At 36.3% G+C, this 24910-nt stretch overlaps 1 protein-coding gene across 10 annotated transcripts in view; it reads right to left on the bottom strand.

The window, feature by feature from the left end:
• Positions 1-24910, bottom strand: part of ZNF148 (zinc finger protein 148) — a 146596-nt gene that overhangs the window by 90673 nt on the left and 31013 nt on the right. For 7 of the 10 annotated variants that reach the window (XM_070788796.1, XM_070788769.1, XM_070788773.1 and 4 more), the window contains exons 2-3: positions 16847-16927; positions 4458-4593 (exon numbers count right to left, since the gene is read on the bottom strand). The gene's annotated coding sequence lies outside the window, so the exon portion shown is untranslated. Of the gene's footprint in view, positions 1-4457; positions 4594-12787; positions 13116-13136; positions 13527-16846; positions 16928-21582; positions 21705-24910 lie in introns of those variants that run through there. The other 3 variants (XM_070788785.1, XM_070788775.1, XM_019956943.2) reach the window with 3 other exon arrangements.

The following is a 24910-nucleotide window of genomic DNA, read 5'->3' on the forward strand; positions in this document are numbered from 1 at the left end:
ATTTAATGCTTCTTTCTAATCAACTGTGTGCAACCAAATAGAAACTAAACTTTATATTAATAGATTTGTATAAGTTGAAATAGAGTAAATAAGCTTTGAGTTAGGGCTTTTAATAAGGAGTCAAACACATAGGCTTTAATATAAGCATTTGAGACAAGTATTTTCTCAGTCTGGGCTTGTTTTCAGAGGACAAAGTTAACAGAGGCATAATATATGAGTAAGTTGGGCCTTATTACTCATTTTTAATCAATTATACAAGGCACTTAAAATGCTTACTGAGGTTTTTTATGGGAATTCTATGCAATGAATGAAGAAAATGTCTCTCCAAATTTATTAATAGGTTTGAGGCTATATTACAAAATTCAGAGATTAGCATAACCTGGAGAAGAAAGAAAACTAACATGTGCTGAGGATCTACTATAAGACAATATGCTGGGCACACTGGTGTGTTACTTCACTTAATGTTTACAGTTTAACACTCAAGACACTAACAGTATATGCCCATTTAACAGATGCAGAAACTGGAGCTCACCCAAAGTTACATAGCTAGGAGGTAAACTGGGATTTGAAGACAAACTTCCTTGGTTTAATGCACATTTTACCATACCATACTACCTCCTGTCTTGAAAAGGCCCTGGACACTAAGAGCTCACTCAACTCATTCTCTTCTCACCCACCCACTGAGGCCACCCTGTCACCACTGCTTGGCTCGATAAAGCAATCCAACCCCCCATAGTTGGCTACTCCCATCTCATGGCTACCATGGGAAAATTCTATGTGGCACAGAATCCCTTTTTTCCTTGATCAGGGATGGACACTTTCCACAATTCCTATTTTCTACTTCTGCCTCAGTGCATTTCTCCTTCATTCTTTTTTCATGGAATTACACACCCTCTAAATCCTTCCACTCTTTCTTCAAACCTTTACCAAGTTATTTTAGGAAAATCTCTCTCTTTCCTTTACTTTCCCATTTTCACTCGGAAATTTTAAAAACAATCCTGAATATGGCTGATAAATGTAGGAGCTATGCCAAAGATACACCTATATCAAGAAAAAAAAGGGCTATATGTTTTAAACTGAAAACAGATTTGAAGATTTGTGCAATACTCTTCTCAAATTCTTAAAGTATCTAATTTCTCCTTCAGAATACAGGTGATTATTCATCTGCCATTTTATCACCTTTAATTAAATCTGTACTCAACCATGAAAGAAATATTTCTCACTTAAAGATATTGCTTTTGTGTTTCTTTCACTGAGTTTGGCTGTAATATTATTTTCCATTAACATTTACTGAATAATATAAAACATTAAATGAGTCAAAACAGATTATAGTGGGCAAACCTAAATATCATTCTTTTCTAAAAAAAAAAGTAATTTCCAACTCCAAATATTCTCCCAAATTAAAAATAGCCTGCTTTTATACCAGAACCCAATCACTTGTAGGCAAAACAGAAGTACTTAAAGGAATCTCAAACAGATTTTTTTTAAAAAGCTAGATTTCACAAATTACTTCTGATTCAAAGTATTTTTCAACAAACTCATCTGAAGGATGCCAGTTAATTTGGATAGTAATATTTCTAACCTATGTAGGATTCAGTAAGAAATTATGCCTTACAAACATCAGCATTACAAATACAAATATCAATCAGCCTTAAGATCAAATTGGTACTACAAGGCAACAAAGAAACCCTTGATAAAAATGGATTTAACAATCTGCCTTTTGTCACTCCTAAGTTTTCTATTCCTTCTCATCCTTCAAAAGGTTGATTTAAGCAAAAACTGCTTCATCTCTAATTTAAAAACAAGACTTACCTCTTATCTAGGGATATTTTACCTCCAGAAACCCCTTCAGATCACCTTTGTATAACTACCATCTTGCATCTACAAAGCTTATCTTGTAAACTATGCCCCCCGATTTTTAAATTGATACTATTCAAAACATCCTAATAGGAGGATTTTATAATAATCACAGCTAAACAAAATGGCCTTTCTTATTAGTGCCAGTGACAATAAAAGATGTTTACTAAAGGAATTTACAGAGTAAGATAAATCACCTTATACAACATGACAACTAAATAAAAACCTATGATCATTTTCTAACCACAGAAAATTAATTTAAAAATATTTAAACCAAAGTTAACAGGCATCTCCATATATATGATGCTCTGCTCAAATAAAGCAGAATCTAAGCATATTCTCTATTCCAAATACTTGTCACTAGTCTTCTAACACAATGTAACAATAAGAAATTAGTGCTATTTGGAAATACCAAACATCAAACTTATGTCAACTATTGGTTGAGAAACAGCTACATTTAAAAGGGAGAGGGAAAGGGTAAAAACGAACCAAGTAAAACAGAATCCTACATTCTGCTAAATCTAGCTGTTTCATTCATCTCACTTTATGCCAATACCAAAAATTCAAACATTAATATTAAAAATAATTAATCTTGAGGAAACTATAAATTTTCTAGCCTTGTATACTAAAAATATAAAAAACACTTCCTAAACTTCCCTGTATACAAGTTTACCTAGTCCAAACACCTAAGTGATTTTTAACATGTACTATTTAATAACAAAGACTCATTCCAAAACAGAGAAGTGTTAACTATCCAAATCAACATTTTTTAAACACTGGACAAATGTTCTCACTTATCAGTACAAACCTTATTTGTGAAGTACAATAAAACTAAAAATGTATTCGTCACCTTCAATGCCAAAAACACCTACAATGTCTTACAACCGTTTACTAAAAGCTAAATCAAGAGGCCTGATATAAATACAAGTATACTAATTTATCAAAACTGTTATCTTAAATCTCAGAAAAAGGTAACAAGGTTAATATATGTTGATGTTGACATAAAATACAATGGAAAACTGATAACTAATTTCCAACCCTTTAATAAATTCTCTTATAGAAGCATACTATTTAATATTTGTTTAAATAAAATATTTAAACGGCATAAGAATCACAAAATGTAATCACAATGAAATACTTCTCATTTAAAAAAACAAGTATATAATGTCTCTGGGAATAAGTTGTTCTGATGAGATCTGAACATTTAGAATAACAGACTTTTTAGAGTTAGAAGGAACCAGTTACACATCATTTAGCTTTATGTGTAGCTAAAAGATCATCTCACCCGAGGTCCTCATCCTTGCCTTAAGAGTCTAAAAACATTAAATAAATCACATCAATCTAATGGCAGTGAAACAAAGTAAGGAATTTTTTCAAATCAATTTTAAGACCTTATTCCATCTTATGATATCAAAATTAGCGGTATTTAATCAAAGAACTATGATGACTATTCACAAAACTAAAATTGCCTCAAAACTCAAGTAAGAACAATTTCCCAAGTATTATCACAGCCCAAGAGTTAATACGTCTTAGATGATAAAAATTATATTTTAATTTTAGAGCAACTAGATAAATAGAAAGTAAATCTGACAAATCCTAACATAAGAGACAACTAGCTGACCCCTAGATGCTGTTCTCTCCTTCTCCCCCAAAAATAAAATATTAAATGAGACACATATGACCTAGATCCTAGATAAGACTCATTTTCCAGCCTTCCTTGCAGCTGGCTGTGGTCATGTGACAGTTACAGTCAATGGGATATGAATAGAAATGATATACATAACTCTCCTAAAGGGAAAAGGAATGTTCTTCCCTTATCCTTCTTTCTATTGGCAGGCATGATGGTACCTTCTTGGACCACAAGACAGAAGGCACATATTAACAACAGCAAAGCAAGACTAAGACGTAGGTCATGATGATTCTGGAGCTTCCAGACAATCCTGAATTTGTTTATATGGACTTTTCAAATAAACATAAATATATTTCTACCATTTTAAGCACCTATTATAGTTGACAAGTCTAAATTTTAACCAATATACTTAATATAAATGATTATTAAATTATCTACATGATTGCTTCCTTATATTGGCATAAACAAACATACAATATGAAAGAATGTACAGTAACTGGTATGTTCTTTCACATTTAAAAAATTGTATGCCAAACACCATTAACTTTGATTAACAGGTCTAATTTTCCAATGTATGAAAATAGCTTTCCTGGAAATTCTGGAAAACTTAATGTGGGTGTGTATGTGTTGATGACAGATGGGTGAAAAATGCGAAATAGCCTGCTGAGAAAAAGGGTTAAAGAAGGAAACACCTTCCCACTTAAATTTCATCTAAGATTACATAATAAGCTACACAGATCTTCCTGTGTTAAACTTAAAACCCAAAACTATATCTTTATTCATCAATTTTCTCTTAGTACTGTTTTCTGAAAAAAAAAAAAAAAATTAAATCCCAAGTTTCTTCGATATAAACACAACATAAACTATTACACAAACTCAACATGAAAATCCAGCAGCCAAAAAAAAAAAAAGTTCTATATTAGAAAAATTTACTTATTCATGATTATGAAAAGTTAAGTACTGAAGTTACCTGAGACTAATGTAAAAATGAAGACTTCAAGGAAGGGAATGCTGTAGAGTTGAAAAAGAAATCATGGTTGAGTTTCTACCTTTCAAAGACTTCAGAAACCCTCAGTACCACCTCAATTGCTTATGCCATCCAATTCCTACAAAAAAAAAAAAAAAAACACACATTACTTACGAAGAGAAAAAATACTGTACAAATACAACATGGACAAACTCACATGCATAATGAAGTGATCACTCTTTGTAAATAGTAAACTATGTCTGAATAAACAGTGCAATAACTTGTCTTTAAATCTGAAACTGGGAAAATGTAACAGTGATGAGGAGTAACTGCAATAATCCTGGCCTTGTACAGAATAATTTGCCGAGATCTGGGATGAACAACCTCAGAGACATGGGATATTGAAGAAAATTCAGAAAGTTACAGACCTAAACATTTACAAGAGAGAAAATAAATGATTTAAAAAATCACTTCCTAACACTGTATCTGCTTTGTAAAGGCTATGAAGTAAAGAGAGAAGCAAACACAATCTTAGGCCTTACAAACAACAAATAGAACTAGTCCTACACAGAGTGCCCATGTATTTACAATAGAAAAAAATTAAGAGTTGTAAAATCATGAAATAGCTACAGAAATACAATCAGCAAGGTCATCTGAGAAGAAAAGCTGACAGAAGATGAGAATAATCATAGGAAGACTGCATACCACACCCCTCAAAAATAGAAATAAAGATCATAAGCTATACACAAGAAGAAAATTTCCTATCAGCGAATATTTCTCAGCATAGACTAAATACACTAAAGAGTTTATGGAGCTTCCTACCATAGAGGTCTTTAAAAACATTACCTATCTATAAAGAATAGTTTGTATTTACTCCTCCACAGGAAGCTCTGAGACCAGACGGTGTATGATACATCCTATGATTTTAGATTTGTTTTTACAGTGGTGCAAAGGCAAGAAGAACAGTCTTTTTTTCCTCCTATTTTTTTAAATTTTATTTTATTTTTAAACTTTACAATATTGTATTAGTTTTGCCAAACATCAAAATGAATCCGCCACAGGTATACCCCTGCTCCCCATCCTGAACCCTCCTCCCTCCTCATAGATGGAGAAATATACCATGTTCATGGATTGGAAGAATCAATATAGTGAAAATGAGTATACTACCCAAAGCACTTTATAGATTCAATGCAATCCCCATCAAGCTACCAACGGTATTCTTCACAGAGCTAGAACAAATAATTTCACAATTTGTATGGAAATACAAAAAACCTCGAATAGCCAAAGCTATCTTGAGAAAGAAGAATGGAACTGGAGGAATCAACCTACCTGACTTCAGGCTCTATTACAAAGCCACAGTTATCAAGACAGTATGGTACTGGCACAAAGACAGAAATATTGATCAATGGAACAAAATAGAAAGCCCAGAGAAATCCACGCACATATGGACACCTTATCTTTGACAAAGAAGGACAGTCTTTCTCACCTAAAACATACCAGTAATAAGTCCATCTTTGTACTTCAGAAAAAGGGAAAGTGTTAACCACTCAGTTGTGTCTGACTGCGACCCCATGGACTCTAGCCCACCGGGCTCCTCTGTCCATGGGATTCTCCAGGCAAGAATACTGGAGTGGGTTGCCATTTCCTCCTCCAGGGATCTTCTCAACCCAACGATCAAACCCAGGTCTCCTGAACTGTAGACAGATTCTTTACCGTCTGAGCCATCAGGGAAGCATACTTTAGAAAGTAAAACACTAATTCACTTTTTAAAACATTTCAACACTGTATCCATATTTTTTTTAAGTTTAAATTCTGACAGAGCTATTTACCTCTCAGTACCCTTTCATTTCAGAATTTTCTTGGATATTCACTCAAGCATGTCTATTTTAGCGGATAAACTTTTATTCAAAATAAAACTAATACAATATTGTAAAGTTTAAAAATAAAATAAAATTTAAAAAAAAATTTCAGTAGGATTGTATTAGATATAAATAATACCAAAATGACAACAGTAACAATAACCTAAGCAGGCAGGGATGGGGGAGTCACAATCTGAAATTATTCCAATATGTTATCTAAAATGCCCAGTTTTCAACAATAAATTATAAGATGAGGAAGGAAGAAAGGAAAGGAAAGGAGAGGAGAGGAGGGAGGAAGAAAGGAAGGAAAGGAGGGAGGGAGAAAGGAAGGACAGGAGGGAAGAAAAATGTGACCCACATTAATAAAAAATAGCAACTGCTACAAATGGTTTCTGAGTATCCCCAGATGTTGGTTTAAGCAAAGATTTCAAAATATCCATCATAAACATGTTAAAAATTTTAACTGACCCCATCTTTAATGTTTAATTACGAAAACAATCAACAAATAAAAAAATTTTCAGTAAGGGTACAGCATTTATGTAAAAGAACCACATGGAAACTCTGAAGCCGAAAAGTAAAATAACTAAAACAAAAACTTCACTACACGATTCAAGACGGCAGAAGAAAATCTATGACCTTGAAGATATATCAGAAAATATCCAATCTGAAGGACAGTGAAGGAAAAAAAGTTGTAGAAAATTGAACAGAGCCTCAGCAACCAACTTACCAACATTTCTGAAGTTCCAAAGGAGAGGAGAGTAAGGGCAGGAAATAAGGTTTTTTTTTTTAATAAAACATCAACCAAAAACTTCCCAAATTAGATTTTTCAGTAGAAATCACATCTATAGGTCTTAGAAGTTCAATGAATCTCACAGAGAATAATTACAAAGATACACACCTAGACACATCATAGTCAAAATTGTTAAGAACAAACACAAGGAGAAAAATTACTCAGTATAGCAGAGAACCATCAACACGATTAACAGCTTTCTTATTTTTTTTTTCCTTTAACAATAATACTGTATTATAAAAGCACTTTACAACTCCATCCCGTGAACTCCGGGAGTTGGTGATGGACAGGGAGGCCTGGTGTGCTGCGATTCATGGGGTTGCAAAGAGTCGGACACGACTGAGCGACTGATGTGATCTGATCTGATCCACTGGAGATGTGGGCTAATGATTATCTGAAAGCATTTCTCTAGTCAGACCCATAATCCAAGTGCTCTCTGAATATTATAAGGTGATGGTAAGTGGGAAGTGGAGGAGGAAGAGTAAAGAGAGGGGAATAAGGTTCTCCCAGTTAAGGGCTTTGTTACAATGAGGGGATGAGAAAGTAAGAAGATATTTTTGCTGTCTTTTCATCCTTATACTGTGTTAAGTAATGCTTGCAACATAAATTCAGCAGGCTTTTCCTGAGCTCTAACTCAGAAATTTACTAACAGCTGACTTTCAATCAACAACAACAAGAGGCCAGAAGACAGAGGAATCACATTCTGAAAGTGCTAAAAGAAAAAAACCTGTCAACCAAGAAGGCAACAAAACTACCCTTCAAAATAAAAGCATAATAAACACTGTCTCAGATGAACAAAGCAAATCAAACATGCCATACAAGAAATACTAAAAGAAGTCCATCAGGTTGAAAGGAAATGACACCACACTTAAAATACACAGGAAGAAAAGAACACCAGAAATGGTAAATATGTGGGTTAAGCTAGAAGACTATAAACACGTTTTTCTCATTTCTTCTCTTAACATCTTTAAGAGACATAAGTATATATAAAGCAATATTTTTAACACTGTATTGCCAGGTTTATGGCATATATGGATGTTATATATATATAGCAACAGTGGCAAAATATAATTGACTTCTTTGGTGGCTCAGATGGTAAAACGTCTGCCTGCAATGCGGGAGACCCAGGTTCAATCCCTGGGTTGGGAAGATACCCTGGAGAAGGAAATGGCAACCCACTCTAGTACTCTTGACTGGAAAATTCCATGGACGGAGGAGGCTGGTAGCCGACAGTCCATGGGGTTGCAAAGAGTCGGACACGACTGAGCAACTTCACTTCACTTCATTTCACTTCAGTGGCAAAATAGAGGAAGCAGAAAATGGAGCTATACTGAGCGAAGTTTCTATATTTTACTGATACTGACTCAGTGTTACTATTAACTATTAATGTTAAATTTAACATTAAATAAGTCTATTTAGTGTTAAAATGTATAATGTAAATATCATAGCAACCACAAAGAAAGTATCTTAAATTATATTTAGAAAAAACACCAACAGAGTAACTAATATGGCATACTAAAAGACATTTAATTCAAAAGCCAGTAAGGAAGCACTGAGAAACAAAACCCATGAGATATACATAAAGCAAATGGCAAATGTAAATCCAACGAAGTCCATAATTAAATATGAATGTCTGAAGAGCACAATGGAAAGGTAGAGACTCAGACTGGACAAAAAAACACAAGATTCAACCATGTACTGCCAGCAAGAGACATACTTTAAATTCAAGACTGAAAGAAAAAAGATGGGGAACAAGGACAGACACACCCCCACACACACACCCCACTCCCACCCCCATGGAAAGAGTAACCATAAGATAGGTGGAGTGGTTACATTAGAATTAGACAAAATAGACTTTAAGACAAATACTAAAGATGAAGAAAGATATCTCTTTCTAATGATAGTCAATCAAGTATTGTAATAATTATAAACCCTAAAATAATGAAACAATAACATTATTAAAAAGAAAACAGAAAATTCAACAAATTATCACTGGAGACTTCAATACTACACTCTAAATAATTGATAGAATAAAAACAGCAAATTAACAAAGATACAGAAAACCTGAAAACAGAAGAACACACTCAATCGATCAGACCTAGCTGGCATATATACAAAACTCCAACAAACAACATAAAAAATAGTTTCCAAGCACACACTCTTCAGGACAGATCAAATGCTAGACCATTAAACAAGCCTTAAAAATGTAAAAGGACTTAAGTCATACAAAGTATGTTTTCCAACCATAACAAAATTTAAGTAGATATCAACTAAATTAGAATTAAGTAGCTATCAACTGGAAAATTATCAAGTATTTGAAAATTAAACTTCACAATTCTGAATAGTACATACCTCAAAGAAGAAATTAAAAGAGACGTTAGAGAATACTTTTAACGGAATAAATAAAACAAACATACCAAAATTGATGGGATGCAGCTAAAGCAGTACTGAGAAGAAATGATATACTTTTATATATTTGAAAAAAAGTGGAATCTCAAATCAATGACATGATTCCATTTCAATAAACCAGAAAAAGAGCAAACTAAACCATAAAGCAAGCTGAAAAAAATATTCAAAATTTAGAGCAGAAACACATGAAATACAAAACAGAAAAATAGAGAAAAACTTGGTTCTTTTAAAAAGACTCAAAAAATTTACAAACTTTTACGAAAACTGACCTACAGAAAAGAGAAAAAAAAAAAAACAGGATACACACACACACACACACACACACACACACACACACACACACGGCTGATTCATGCTGTCATATGGGAGAAATCAACACAACACTGTAAAGCAATTATCCTCCAATTAAAAATACATTAAAAAGAAAAAAAAGAAAAAATACAAGCTACCAAAATTAGAAATGAAAGAAGGGATATTAACACTGACCTCGCAAAAATTTAAAGCTTATAAGGGAAGGAATACTATAAACAAATAAATGCCAAGAAATTAAACAACTTTTATAAAACTTCTTAAAAGACACATATTACTGACACATTAACTAAAGAGGAAACAGAAAAATCTGAACAAACAGACTTAGTATTTAAAAAGCCCCCCCAAAAGAAATGGCTTCGCTGATGAATTCTATCAAATATTTACAGAGGAAACACCAATCCTTCATAAACTCCTTCATGAAACAAAGGGAGAGGGTACATCTTCCAACTCAATCAGTAAGGCTAGAGTTGATATAAAGACATCAGATGAAAACTACACTCCAGTGTCTCTCATCAACAGATACAATATGCTTACAAGGTATTAGCAGACTGAATCTAGCAACAGATTTTTTAAAAAGGCCTATACACCAAGACCAAGTAACATTTATCCCATGAAAGCAAAGCTAGTTTAACATCTGAAGATCAATTAATATAATACACCATATTAAAAGAATAAAGGACAAAAGCCACATGGCTATCTCAATAAACATAAAAGAAAGCTCTTGACAAAATTCAACATTTACTCATGACCAAAATAATCTAAAAAAACTAAGACCAGAAGAGAACCTCCTCAACCTGATAAAAGGTATCTACAAAAAACCTAATATCATGTTTAATGGTTAAACACTGAACACTATCCTCCTAAAAACCAGAATGTACATTTTCACCGCTTCTATTCAACACTGTACTACAGGTTCTAACTAGTAAAACCAAGTAGGCAAAATCAACCAACCAATTAAGCAAAGACATCTAAATTAGAAAACAAGAAATAAACCTCTAGTGATGTGATTTCATATGTAGAAATTTCCTAATAAATCCACAAAAAAAATTACAAGGACTAATAAGCAATTCAGCAAGGCCACAAGAGATTAGATCAATAAAGAAAAATCAATTATATTTCTATAGTGAAATGACAACTTTCTATCATATCTATCAAAAATTTGAATTAATCATATTTTCTTTCCTATCCCTCAGTAGTTTAAACTTTTTTTTTCAAGTTAGATTTATCACAGTTATTTTATCTTTTTAGTTGTTATAGTGAACATACACCTCTTCTTCAATAGCCCTAATCCTATTATTTCTAATAAAAAATCATTTGTGTAAAATTGAGTTTCTAAGCAGTTCCTTTACAGAATTCTCAGAACTATCAGCACAAAAAACAAGCAGGCAGATGAATTGAACAGAAATGATTTCAGAAACAGACTCTGCCTTCCCCCAAAATATGGAAATTCAGTATATGATAAATGTGGCATTTCAAATATGTAGAAAAGAAACGTATCATTCAATAACTGAAATGAGGACAAATGGTTAGCCATCTGGAAAACAGTAAAGCTGATCTCTCCATTTACTGCTTATACCAAAAATATTCAATATAAATCAAAAAGATTTTAAACAATTTAAACCATAAAAATAGAAAACCCATACGATTTTTCAACTTCATGAATCTAAAACTACCAATCCTAAGAAACACAACTATTTTATGTTATTAAGAAAAAAACGCCAAACTATGACAAGACAGAAATTCATGTCTTTCAGAGATGTTACAATATGGAAGGAAAAATGAGTCCTACAATCAGTGGTAAAGACCTTTTAAACCTTACACAGGAAACCGCCTCCCCTACCCTTGACCATGAATAAAAAGATAACTAAATTCAATCACACAAAATTAAAATGTCTACAAGGCAAAAGCAAAATCAAAAGATAAGCAAAAACTGAGTAATACATGACCAAACACATGACCAAAAAGATCACTGAAAATATACATATGGCCAATAACAATGGGGAAAAAATGCTGAAACTCATAATGAAATTTTGAAAATCAATACTAACAAAAACCTGACAAATACTAAAAAGTTTGCCACTAGCTAGTATCATCAAAGAGATAAAAGAGCTTCCCATTTTCCCACACTACTGATGTAGGGACAACAGTTAGGCAATTCAACCACAAATTATTAAATGTACACACTTTTTGACCCAACAATTTTTTCCTTAGGAATTTATACTGCAAAAGTATTTTTAAACATGTGCAAAAATGTATCCAAGAATATTCACTATATTCCCATTTAATACTACAAAAAAACCCCTAAATATTCATAAATAGGAGGCTAGTTAAAATTATGGTACATCAACATATTGGAATATTACATAGAATGAAATGAGAAGGAATTATATGCAAAGGTACAGAAATTAACAACAAAAACGGTATTTTGCTAAACAATATGTATGCTGTGATTTCATTTTTATAATCATTATGTAAATATATGTATATATATATTCACATATGGAAGATATATGGAATGATACATACACACACAAATGTTAACAGTGAATGGGAATGAAGAGAGCCTTTTTAAATTTTTTTATAACATTCTCTACAGCTTAAGTGTCTATTCCTCTTATAATAAACCTAAGAAGTAAAAAATGTTAAATGAAATCTTAAAATATGACCATTAAAACTGCTAATATTTTCACATCTTCATTTTAAAAGAATCCTCAAAACAAAATTTATGACAATCATAGAATTTTTTTTATGACATATGCATTCATTCAAATTCAAATGCATAATTATAAAGGTTCCAATTTATTAAGTCACCATCAAGTCATTCACCTCATTCTACATATTAATCAGGACTCTTGGTTGCAAGTAACAGAACAGAAAGTAGTTTAACTTAAAAGTGGGATTTACTGGTTGACACAACTGAAAAGGCTCTAAGCACAGCTGGATCTAAGGACTTATATCAGCACCTGGTTTTGCTATGTCTTGATGCTGTTCTTCTCTATATTGGTCCATTCTTGGGCAAATCTTCACTGTAGTGGCAAGAGAAGTTTGTATCTTCACAGCTCCAAACCCAGGGGAAAAAAAGAGTTATGTTTCTCATTCAACAGAATTGCCTCTGGTTCAATCAATGAAAGGGCCTTAGGTTCATCCTTAAGGCCAGAGGGAACATTTCATGCAAAGATGGGCTCAATAAAGGACAGAAATGGTATGGACCTAACAGAAGCAGAAGATATTAAGAAGAGATGGCAAGAATACACAGAACTGTACAAAAAAGAGCTTCACGACCCAGATAATCATGATGGTGTACTCACTCACCTAGAGCCAGACATCCTGGAATGTGAAATCAAGTGGGCCTTACTTCGAACAAAGCTAATGGAGGTGATGGAATTCCAGTTGAGCTCTTTCAAATGTTCAAAGATGATGCTGTGAAAGTGCTGCACTCAATATGCCAGCAAATTTGGAAAACTCAGCAGTGGCCACAGGACTGGAAAAGGTCAGTTCTCACTCCAATCTCAAAGACAGGCAATGCCAAAGAATGCTCAAACTACCGCACAATTGCACTCATCTCACACGCTAGTAAAGTAATGCTCAAAATTCTCCAAGCAAGGCTTCAGCAGAAAGTGAACCGTAAACTTCCAGATGTTCAAGCTGGTTTTAGGAAAGGCAGAGGAACCAGAGATCAAATTGTCAACATCCGCTGGATCACTGAAAAAGCAAAAGAGTTCCAGAAAAACATCTGCTGCTGCTAAGTCGCTTCAGTCGTGTCCAACTCTGTGCGACCCCATAGACGGCAGCCCAACAGGCTCCTCTGTCCCTGGGATTCTCCAGGCAACAACACTGGAGTGGGTTGCCATTTCCTTCTCCAATCATGAAAGTGAAAAGTGAAAGTGAAGTCGCTCAGTCGTGTCGGACTCTTAGCGATCCCATGGACTACAGCCTACCAGGCTCCTCCCTCCATGGGATTTTCCAGGCAAGAGTACCGGAGTGGGGTGCCATTGCCTGCGTTATTGACTATGCCAAACCTTTGACTGTGTGGATCACAATAAACTGAGGAAAATTCTGAAAGAGATGGGAATACCAGACCACCTAACCTGCCTCTTGAGAAACCTATATGCAGGTCAGGAAGCAGGACATGTGACAACAGACTGGTTCCAAATAGGAAAAGGAATATGTCAAGGCTGTATATTGTGACCCTGCTTATTTAACTTCTATGCAGAGTACATTATGAGAAACGCTGGACTGGAGGAGGCACAAGCTGGAATCAAGATTGCCGAGAGAAATATCAATAACCTCAGATATGCAGATGACACCACCCTTATGGCAGAAAGTGAAGAGGAACTCAAAAGCCTCTTGATGAAAGTGAAAAAGGAGAGTGAAACAATTGGCTTAAACTCAATATTCAGAAAACGAACATCATGGCATCTGGTAGCATCACTTCATGGGAAATAGATAGGGAAACAGTGGAAAGAGTGTCAGACTTTTTCTGGGCTCCAAAATCACTGCAGATGGTGACTGCAGCCATGAAATTAAAAGACGCTTACTCCTTGGAAGGAAAGTTATGACCAACCTAGACAGCATACAAAAGCAGAGACATTACTTTGCCAACAAAGGTCCGTCTAGTTAAGGCTATGGTTTTTCCAGTAGTCATGTATGGATGTGAGAGTTGGACTGTGAAGAAAGGTGAGCGCCGAAGAATCGATGCTTTTGAACTGTGGTGTTGGAGAAGACTCTTGAGAATCCCTTGGATTGCAAGGAGATCCGACCAGTCCATCCTAAAGGAGATCATCCCTGGGTGTTCATTGGAGGGACTGATGCTAAAGCTGAAACTCCAATACTCTGGCAACCTCATGCGAAGAGTTGACTCATTGGAAAAGACTCTGATGCTGGGAGGGATTGGGGACAGGAGGAGAAGGGGATGACAGAGGATGAGATGGCTGGATGGCATCACCACTAGATGGACGTGAGTTTGAGTGAAGTCCAGGAGTTGGTGATGGACAGGGAGGCCTTGTGTGCTGCGATTCATGGGGTCGGAAAGAGTCGGACATGACTGAGCGAATGAACTAAACTGAACTGAACTGAAGGCCAGAGGAATGTTCACTGTGATCATCCAGGCATATAGCATGGATCAGATCAGTCACTCAGTCATGTCCAACTCTTTGCGACCCCGTGAATCGCAGCACGCCAGGCCTCCCTGTCCATCACCAACTCCTGGAGTTCACTCAGACTCACGTCCATCGAGTCAGTGATGCCATCCATACATCTCATCCTCTGGCGTCCCCTTCTCCTCTTGCCCCCAATCCCTCCCAGCATCAGAGTCTTTTCCAATGAGTCAACTCTTGGCATGAGGTGGCCAAAGTATTGGAGTTTCAGCTTTAGCATCATTCCTTCCAAAGAAATCCCAGGGCTGATCTCCTTCAGAATGGACTGCTTGGATCTCCTTGCAGTCCAAGGGACTCTCAAGAGTCTTCTCCAACACCACAGTTCAAAAGCATCAATTCTTCGGCACTCAGCCTTCTTCACAGTCCAACTCTCACATCCATACATGACCACAGGAAAAACGAGAGCCTTGACTAGACGAACCTTTGTTGGCAAAGTAATGTCTCTGCTTTTGAATATGCTATCTAGGTTGGTCATAACTTTCCTTCCAAGGAGTAAGCGTCTTTTAATTTCATGGCTGCAGTCACCATCTGCAGTGATTTTGGAGCCCAGAAAAATAAAGTCTGACACTGTTTCCACTGTTTCCCCATCTATTTCCCATGAAGTGATGGGACCGGATGCCATGATCTTCGTTTTCTGAATGTTGAGCTTTAAGCCACCTTTTTTTTTTTTTTTAAAGCCAACTCTCCACTTTCACCTTCATCAAGAGGCTTTTTAGTTCCTCTTCACTTTCTGCCATAAGGGTGGTGTCATCTGCATATCTGAGGTTATTTCTCCCGGCAATCTTAATTCCACCTTGTGCTTCTTCCAGCCCAGCGTTTCTCATGATGTACTCTGCACAGAAGTTAAATAAACAGGGTGACAATATACAGCCTTGACGTACTCCTTTTCCTATTTGGAACCAGTCTGTTGTTCCATGCCCAGTTCTAACTGTTGCTTCTTGACCTGCATACAAATTTCTCAAGAGGCAGATTGCATGGATACATATGGATTAAGAACAGGCTCCTTGCTAAAACAAAAATATCCAAGACCAGGTGGCTTAAACAAGCATTTACTTCTCACAGTTCCACAAGTTGGAAATCCAAGATCAAGAGCTGGATTTGAGCTAGTGTCTGGTGAAGATGAGAATCTTAGAACTGTTATGATCATTAATAATGACATGAGAATATGTGCCACATGTAATTACCCTGAATACTGTTCATGTTTAATTTTCTTTCACTTTGAAAGATAAAAGCACAGGTCTAATACATCTACCAACATAGCCCAACAAGACAGGAGAGGATTTTGGGTCTTCCTAATATAAGGGACCTTGGGCCTAAAAAAGAGAAATGCAGATAATCTTGTTAAGTGAGAAAAGATAATGGTTTTCATCAAAGAGAACTAATAACATCAATTATTTCCTATGTATAGATGTTCATATCATGGTATCTATATGTAATATTCATGCTGTGCTGTGTGCTTAGTTGCTCAGCTGTGTCTGACTCTTTGTGACCCATGGACTGTAGACTGCCAGGCTCTCTGTCCACAGGGCAAGAATACTGGAGTGGGTTGCCATGCCCTCCTCCAGGCAATCTTCCTGACCCAGGCATGGAACCCAGGTCTCCCACATTGCAGGCAGATTCTTTACCAGCTGAGCCACCAGGGAAACCCAAGAATACCAGAGTGGGTAGCCTATCCCTTCTCCAAGGGATCTTCCCTACCCAGGAATCGAACTAGGGTCTCCTGCACTGCAGGAATATTTAAGTATAAAAGAAAAGGGATTATCCAGGAAAAGCAGAGTACTATCCAACAGCTGTGACAGGTATGTTCATGTTCAAGTATATAGCCATCAATCATAGGTAAGAGTGAAGAAAACAGTGCTAGATTACCTCTACAAAATAGGTCAGGAAAATGCCCATCCCGCCATATCACTTGGTCGAATTTCCAAGCTGTTGGTTCCTCCCTCTAGCCTGTAAAAGTACAAAAATTCAGGTTATTCCCCTCAAAAAAATCATGATTAGATACATTCTTAAAGCCAGATAATAACAGTTATATCAAAATGTGCTAAATCAGACAAAAGTCTTTTCATGGATTAAATAATATTAATTCACTTAGAACAGCACAACTGTAATGATCCATCAGTGCTAAATGATTTCATGAAAAAATGACCCAGGCACTAATTGGACTTTTTCAAATTTAACTTCTAGCTAAGGATTAGGATTTCTTTAAAATCAGGGCAATAAACTAGAATTACCATCAACAACTTAAAATAGGAGGACACAAAATGTACTTCACTAAAATTGTATGTTGATGTTCTCAATTACTCAAACAGTTCTATTCCTGATGAAATCTCACAGTAACATTTCCCTCATCTCAAAAGTCTAATTATATTAAAAACATTTGCTTTTGAAACTACAAAAATGTTAAGTATTTAAAATTTTCAAGACAAAGGTGTTTAATAACATTAAAATCGTCCACAGATTTTTTTTAATGTCATGCTATAATCAATCTTACAGCAACTAATATAGAAAATTAACACTCTATGTTGGTACTGCATTGATACTGGACATATATAATTTTCTTCCTGCAACTGCGATATGCTTTCCCCGTATATGAAATGGAGGTAATGAGGACTGAAACCTGAAATTTTATTAGAAACAAATTCAGGCCAAATATAACTGTTATTCAGAAATAATTAAGCATTTTATATAATAACCCAAACACATTTTTAGGGCTTAATATCTTGCAAATCAATAAAATTATAATTATAAAAGCAGAACAATTAAACTATAAATCTTCAGAAAACAACCAAGTATATTAATCCAAAGTTGCGTTTAACACAATTTCATCAAGGGATTACAACAGCCTTTCTGATAATTCAGCATTTTCTAGTCCTTAGCCAGTCAGTAGCTTTGCTAAACTAGTCATCATCAGCAACAACAACAACAAAAAACCTATTTAAAATAATTTATTTCTACTAACCTCTTAATTGCCTGCCTCAAAGTTTTGTTCCCAAGCATTTAAAAGAGCATATATGCCATTCCTCTCAATTACCTATAACTACTTTTAAATATGTATTTTCTATAGCTTTAGCTACAGAATGGGAAAGACTAGAGATCTCTTCAAGAAAATCAGAGATACCAAAGGAACATTTCATGCAAAGATGGGCTCGATAAAGGACAGAAATGGCATGGACCTAACAGAAGCAGAAGATATTAAGAAGAGATGGCAAGAATACACAGAAGAACTGTACAAAAAAGAACTTCACGACCCAGATAATCACGATGGTGTGATCACTGACCTAGAGCCAGACATCCTGCAATGTGAAGTCAAGTGGGCCTTAGAAAGCATCACTACGAACAAAGCTAGTGGAGGTGATGGAATTCCAGTTGAGCTATTCCAAATCCTGAAAGATGATGCCGTGAAAGTGCTGCACTCAATATGCCAACAAATTTGGAAAACTCAGCAGTGGCCACAGGACTGGAAAAGGTCAGTTTTCATTCCAATCCCAAAGAAAGGCAATGCCAAAGAATGCTCAAACTACCGCACAATTGCACTCATTTCACGCGCTAGTAAAGTAATGCTCAAAATTCTCCAAGCCAGGCTTCAGCAATATGTGAACCGTGAACTTCCAGATGTTCAAGCTGGTTTTAGAAAAGGCAGAGGAACCAGAGATCAAATTGCCAACATCCGCTGGATCATGGAAACAGCAAGAGAATTCCAGAAAAACATCTATTTCTGCTTTATTGACTATGCCAAAGCCTTTGACTGTGTGGATCACAATAAACTGTGGAAAATTCTGAAACAGATGGGAATACCAGACCACCTCATCTGCCTCTTGAGAAATCTGTATGCACGTCAGGAAGCAACAGTTAAAACTGGACATGGAACAACAGACTGGTTCCAAATAGGAAAAGGAGTATGTCAAGGCTGTATATTGTCACCCTGTTTATTTAACTTCTATGCAGAGTACATCATGAGAAACGCTGGACTGGAAGAAGCAAAAGCTGGAATGAAGACTGGCAGGAGAAATATCAAGAACTTCAGATATGCAGATGACACCACCCTTATGGCAGAAAGTGAAGAGGAACTAAAAAGCCTCTTGATGAAGGTCAAAGTGGAGAGTTGGCTTTAAAAAAAAAAAAAAAAGTTGGCTTAAAGCTCATCATTCAGAAAACGAAGATCATGGCATCCGGTCCCATCACTTCATGGGAAATAGATGGGGAAACAGTGGAAACAGTGTCAGACTTTATTTTTCTGGGCTCCAAAATCACTGCAGATGGTGACTGCAGCCATGAAATTAAAAGACACTTACTCCTTGGAAGGAAAGTTATGACCAACCTAGATAGCATATTCAAAAGCAGAGACATTACTTTGCCAACAAAGGTTCGTCTAGTCAAGGCTCTGGTTTTTCCTGTGGTCATGTATGGATGTGAGAGTTGGACTGTGAAGAAGGCTGAGTGCCGAAGAATTGATGCTTTTGAACTGTGGTGTTGGAGAAGACTCTTGAGAGTCCCTTGGACTGCAAGGAGATCCAAGCAGTCCATCCTAAAAGAGATCAGCCCTGGGATTTCTGTGCAAGGAATGATGCTAAAGCTGAAACTCCAGTACTTTGGCCACCTGATGCGAAGAGTTGACTCATTGGAAAAGACTCTGATGCTGGGAGGGATTGGGGGCAAGAGGAGAAGGGGACGCCAGAGGATGAGATGTCTGGATGGCATCACTGACTCGATGGACATGAGTCTGAGTGAACTCCAGGAGTTGGTGATGGACAGGGAGGCCTGGCGTGCTGCGATTCATGGGGTCGCAAAGAGTTGGACACGACTGAGAGACTGATCTGATCTGATCTGATCTGATAGCTTTAGCACCAAAAAGATAAAAGCCATGGAACTATATTATTGTAGTAGACAGTACCAAAAATATGTAAAGTAAAACAAAACTATATCTGCACTACATTCCTATTCATCACTGTACATTCTTTACTAAATTCAACGTTTAGAATTTCTAACAGTTCACAGGAATAAAGTTGCATGGTAAACTCTATCTATATACAGTAAATAAAAAATCTTCAAATTATAAACTTTGGTATTACATTACAAGTCTTTTAAAGTTGATAGGATATATCAAGTCAACAATCAAGATGATATTACTTATGTCATATAATAATGGTAACATATACAGCTGAACAAATGTTTTTGAAATGCTAATATTCTGTTGAAAACATTTTCACAAAAAGCCTACTTACTTTCCTGCATCACGTTTTATTGAAAGCCCCAAATTACAGCTGTCACACATCAAAAACTATAACTAGATACGTTAAAAGAGAAAGAAAGAAAAATAGTGAAGCAAGAAGGAAAGGGAAACATGTTTCACTTCTAAATACACACATCCCCCGATGTAGAATAATATAACCTCAAAGTCTAAATCTATAAACAGAAATTTTGGAATGTCTTTCCTATCACAACCTTTCCTATCATGGAAACGCACAATTTTCCCTAACTCACAGACCACACAGTCTCTGTCTCTAGAAACCTAAATTATTTAGCACCATCTACCAATTTCACTTCTCCTTCCAAGTGTCTCTATCCCTCTTTCTCCTCTGCCACTCCTCTCCACTAAGAACTGGGGAAAGAATCTACCAGGCTGGAAACTAAGACCCTGTAAATACAAAAAGAAAGGTATAAAGTTACTTGGACAACCACCTAATGATCAGGTAAAGTGAAAGTCACTGAGTCATGTCCAAGTCTTTGCAATCCCGTGGACTATACAGTCCATGGAATTTCCAGGCCAGAATACTGGAGTGGGTAGCCGTTCTCTTCTCCAGGGGATCTTCCCAAATAGGGATCAAACTCAGGTCTCCTACATTGCAGGTGGATTCTTTACCAGCTGAGCCACAAGGGAACCCCAGTGAGCTGGTAAGATCTTCCTCTTTCCCTGCCCCACTTCCCCTACTTTAAGAGGGAGTGAATATTCCTGCTTAGCATTTCTTCTGATTTAAGACTCTGCTGGCTAATTATTCTGTGATTATAATCACTTGCACAGGTATAATCAAATTAAGACAAAACACATATTAAGAAATAAATGAAATTTCTTGCAAGGACCATTAGCTATACCCTTCCATAGTATTTCAATGCATTTACCAGCAGGTCATTAATTGGGACATTTCTGTCATTAACTGAATCAACATTTTTGATCACCTGATATGTATATGCAATACTACCTAAGATTTCTAAGACATGCATTAAAATACTGTGGTCTCTTCCCAAAAGAGTTCCTAATCTAGCTTGGAGAGTAAATAAACATACAACAGATAATGTTAGTGATGATAATGCAAAGTGTTAAGTGCTATAACTGAAGTCTAAGCAATTTATCACAGGAAAAATCAAAGCAGGGATCAATTAATTCTCCCTTTGTTACTTTTCCAAAAGAGAAGAAGTGATCTTTTAATGTTGGTTCCACACTTAAGAATACAATGAATAGTATATGCTTTGGACTTTGGTCAATAATGTTGCTACATCTCTGCAGATATTAACTCAATAAAAAAAAAAACAATCTATGATGTGGGTGCTAATATTATTTACGTTTTAAAGAAGAAAAAACTGACCAAAGGTTACAAATAACTCACCAAAGGTTACAAAACTAGTAAGTGGCAGAACCAAAGCCTTCATAATGGTCTGTGGCTCAGGCGTAAAGAATTTCCCTGCAATGCAGAACACTCCGGTTTGATCCCTGGATCCAGAAGATCCCCTGGAGAAGGAAACAGTATTCTTGCCTTGGAAATCCCACAGACAGGGAAGCCTGGCGGGCTACAGTCCATAGGTCACCAAGAGTCAGTACACAACTGAGCAAGTAAACCACCCCCACAACCAGGCCTCCAGAACCCTGTGCTACCCCTTCCTGTTTCTCATCACTACCACCACGAAACCCTGAAGGCTCTAAGAATCTGAGAGGAAAAATGCTTCAAGTCCTTTAGCATTTTTAATTAAATCACATTTGAAAGTATTCAAATTCTACTTTTACGTTAGTTCTTATTTTTATGATTTAATGATACTTCCTGAACAGTGTTAAAAAAAAAAAGTAAAGGAAAAAACTTTGTTTCAGGCAAGAGATTTCTATGAATACGCTTAGAATTTCGACTCAGTAACAAAGTAGACAAACTTTGTTTACTTTACACTACCTGCTTTGAAAAATTCATTTATTAGAACTCAAGAGTGTACTTTTCATGACCAGATCTATCCTGAGGAGGAAAGGAAACCCTCCAAATTCAAACCTACTATCCCAGAAACTACCCTAACCAAGTCTTTCTAGAATGATTTTCTATTTCTACTTTCACCAAAAATTATGCCAAAATCTTAAAAATTTCACAATCAGTGTAGTCAATCCACATGGTTAAGAAAGAAAATCCTACACACACAATTACCTGGGAAGGGACTATTGTTTGTCTCCAATCTACAAATGATGAAACTGAATCAATTTACATTCCCACCAACAGTGCAAGAGGGTTCCCTTTTCTCCATATCCTCTCCAGCATGTATTGTTTGTATATTTTTGATGATGGTCATTCTGACTGGTGTGAAGTGATACCTCATGTAGTTCTGATTTGCATTTCTCTAATAATTAGTGATGCTGAGCATCTTTTCATGTGTTTCTTGGCCATCTGTAAGTCTTCTTTGGAGAAGTGTGGGTTTAGGTTTTCTGCCCATTTTTTGATTGGGCTCTTTGTTTTTCTGATATTGAGCTATATGAGCTGCTTATATACTTTGGAAATAAATCTTTTGTCAGTTGTTTCTGATGGAAATGTAAACTGATACAGTCACTATGGAGAACAGTATGGCGATTACTTTAAAACTCCGGAATAAAACCACCATATAACTCAGTTATCCCACTACTGGGCTTACAACCTGAGAAGACCACAACTGAAAAAGATACATGTACCCCAATGTTCATAGCCGCCCTGTTTACAATAGCTAGGATATGGAAGCAACCTAAGCCCATTGACAGATGAATGGATAAAGAGATGTGGTACATATATACAATGGAGTATCAGTCATAAAAAAGAAAAAATTTGAATCAATTCTAGTGAGGTGGATGAATCTAAAAACTGTTATACAAAGTGAAGTAAGTTGGAAACAGAAAAACAAATATCATATATTAACACATAAATATGTAATCCAGAAAATAGTATTAATGAATCGATTTGCAGGGAAGGAATGGAAAAACAGATTTGGAAAACAGATCTGTAGACACAGTGGGAGAAGAAAAGAGAGAGACAAATGGAGACAGCAGAATTAACATATACACACTACCATGTGTAAAACAGATAGCTGGCGAGAAGTTGCTATATAATACAGGAAGCCCAGCTTGGCACTCTGTGATGACTTCGAGGGATGGAATGGGGAGAAGGGATGAGAGGCAGGCTCAAAAGGGAGGTAAGATATGTATAAATATGGCTGATTGGCAGTGTACAGCAGAAACCAACACAACAATGAAAAGAAATTTTTCTCCAATTAAAAATATAAATTAAAAAAAATCATGAAACTGAGGTTGAAGAGGTTAAATACCCATGGTTACACAGCACTTAACCATCATGGCAAAGAATTCAACCAGATCTCCTACATCCAAATAAATGTTTACTTTAACATAGCACAAGAGGTAGAGAAGGCAATGGCACCTCACTCCAGTACTCTTGCCTGGAAAATCCCATGGACGGAGGAGCCTGGTGGGCTGCAGTCCATGGGGTCGTTGAGAGTCGGACACAACTGAGTGACTTCACTTTCACTTTTCACTTTCATGCATTGGAGAAGGAAATGGCAACCCACTCCAGTGTTCTTGCCTGGAGAATCCCAGGGATGGGGTCGCACAGGGTCGGACACGACTGAAGCGACGCAGCAACAGCACAAGAGGAGAGGTCGTTTCCAATTAAAATATATTTAACGTTACTATTAACAATATTCTGGGAGTCAAAAAAAAAATAAACATCTTTGAAGTAAGGATAAGATCAGTGAAAACAAAATTTGAAATTAAAATGCTATCTACAGTAATGATCATCGTTGTTGTTGTTCTGTCGCTAAGTCATGTCTGATTCTTTGCAACCCCAGACTGCATCATGCCAGGATTCCCTTTCACTATCTCCAGAGTTTGCACGAACTCCTGTTCATTGCATCAATGATGACATCAAATCATTTCATCCTCTATCACCCCCTTCTCCTCTTGCCTGCATCAGGATATTTTCCAATGAGTCAGCTTTTTGCATTAGGTGGCCAATGCACTGGAGCTTCAGCATCATTCCTTCCAATGAATATTCAAGGTTGATTTCCTTAAGGATTGAGTGGTTTGATCTCCTTGCTATCCAAGGGACTTGTCACAAGTCTTCTCCAGCATCCCAATTTGAAAGCATCAGTTCTTCAACACTCAACCGTTTTTTATGGTCCAACTCTCACATCCATACAAAACTACTGGAAAAACCATAGCTTTGACTATACAGATCTTTGTTGGCAAAGAGATGGCTCTGCTTTTAATTCACTGTCTACATTTGTCACAGCTTTCAAGGAGCAAGCATCTTTTAATTTCATGGCTGCAGTCACCGTTAGCAGTGATTCTGCAGCCCAAGAAAATAAAATCTGTCACTATTTCCACTTTTTCCCTCTCTTATTTGCCATGAAGTGATGGGACCGGATGCTATGGTCTTCATTTTCAGAATGCTGAGTTTTAAGACAGCCTTTTCACTCTCTTCTTTCACCCTCATCAAGAGGTGCTTTAGTTCCTCTTCACTTTCGGCCATTACAGTGGTATCATCTACAAATCTGTGGTTGTTGATTCTCCTGGCAATCTTGATTCGAGTTTGAGAGTCAGCCAGCCCGGCATTTTGCATGATGTATTCTGCACATAAGTTAAATAAGGAGGGTGACAGTACACAGCCATGATGAACTCCTTTCTCAACTATGAACCAGTCC

Source organism: Bos indicus, chromosome 1, assembly GCF_029378745.1.
Source record: "Bos indicus isolate NIAB-ARS_2022 breed Sahiwal x Tharparkar chromosome 1, NIAB-ARS_B.indTharparkar_mat_pri_1.0, whole genome shotgun sequence".
In the NCBI taxonomy this organism is placed as follows: Eukaryota; Metazoa; Chordata; class Mammalia; order Artiodactyla; family Bovidae; genus Bos; species Bos indicus.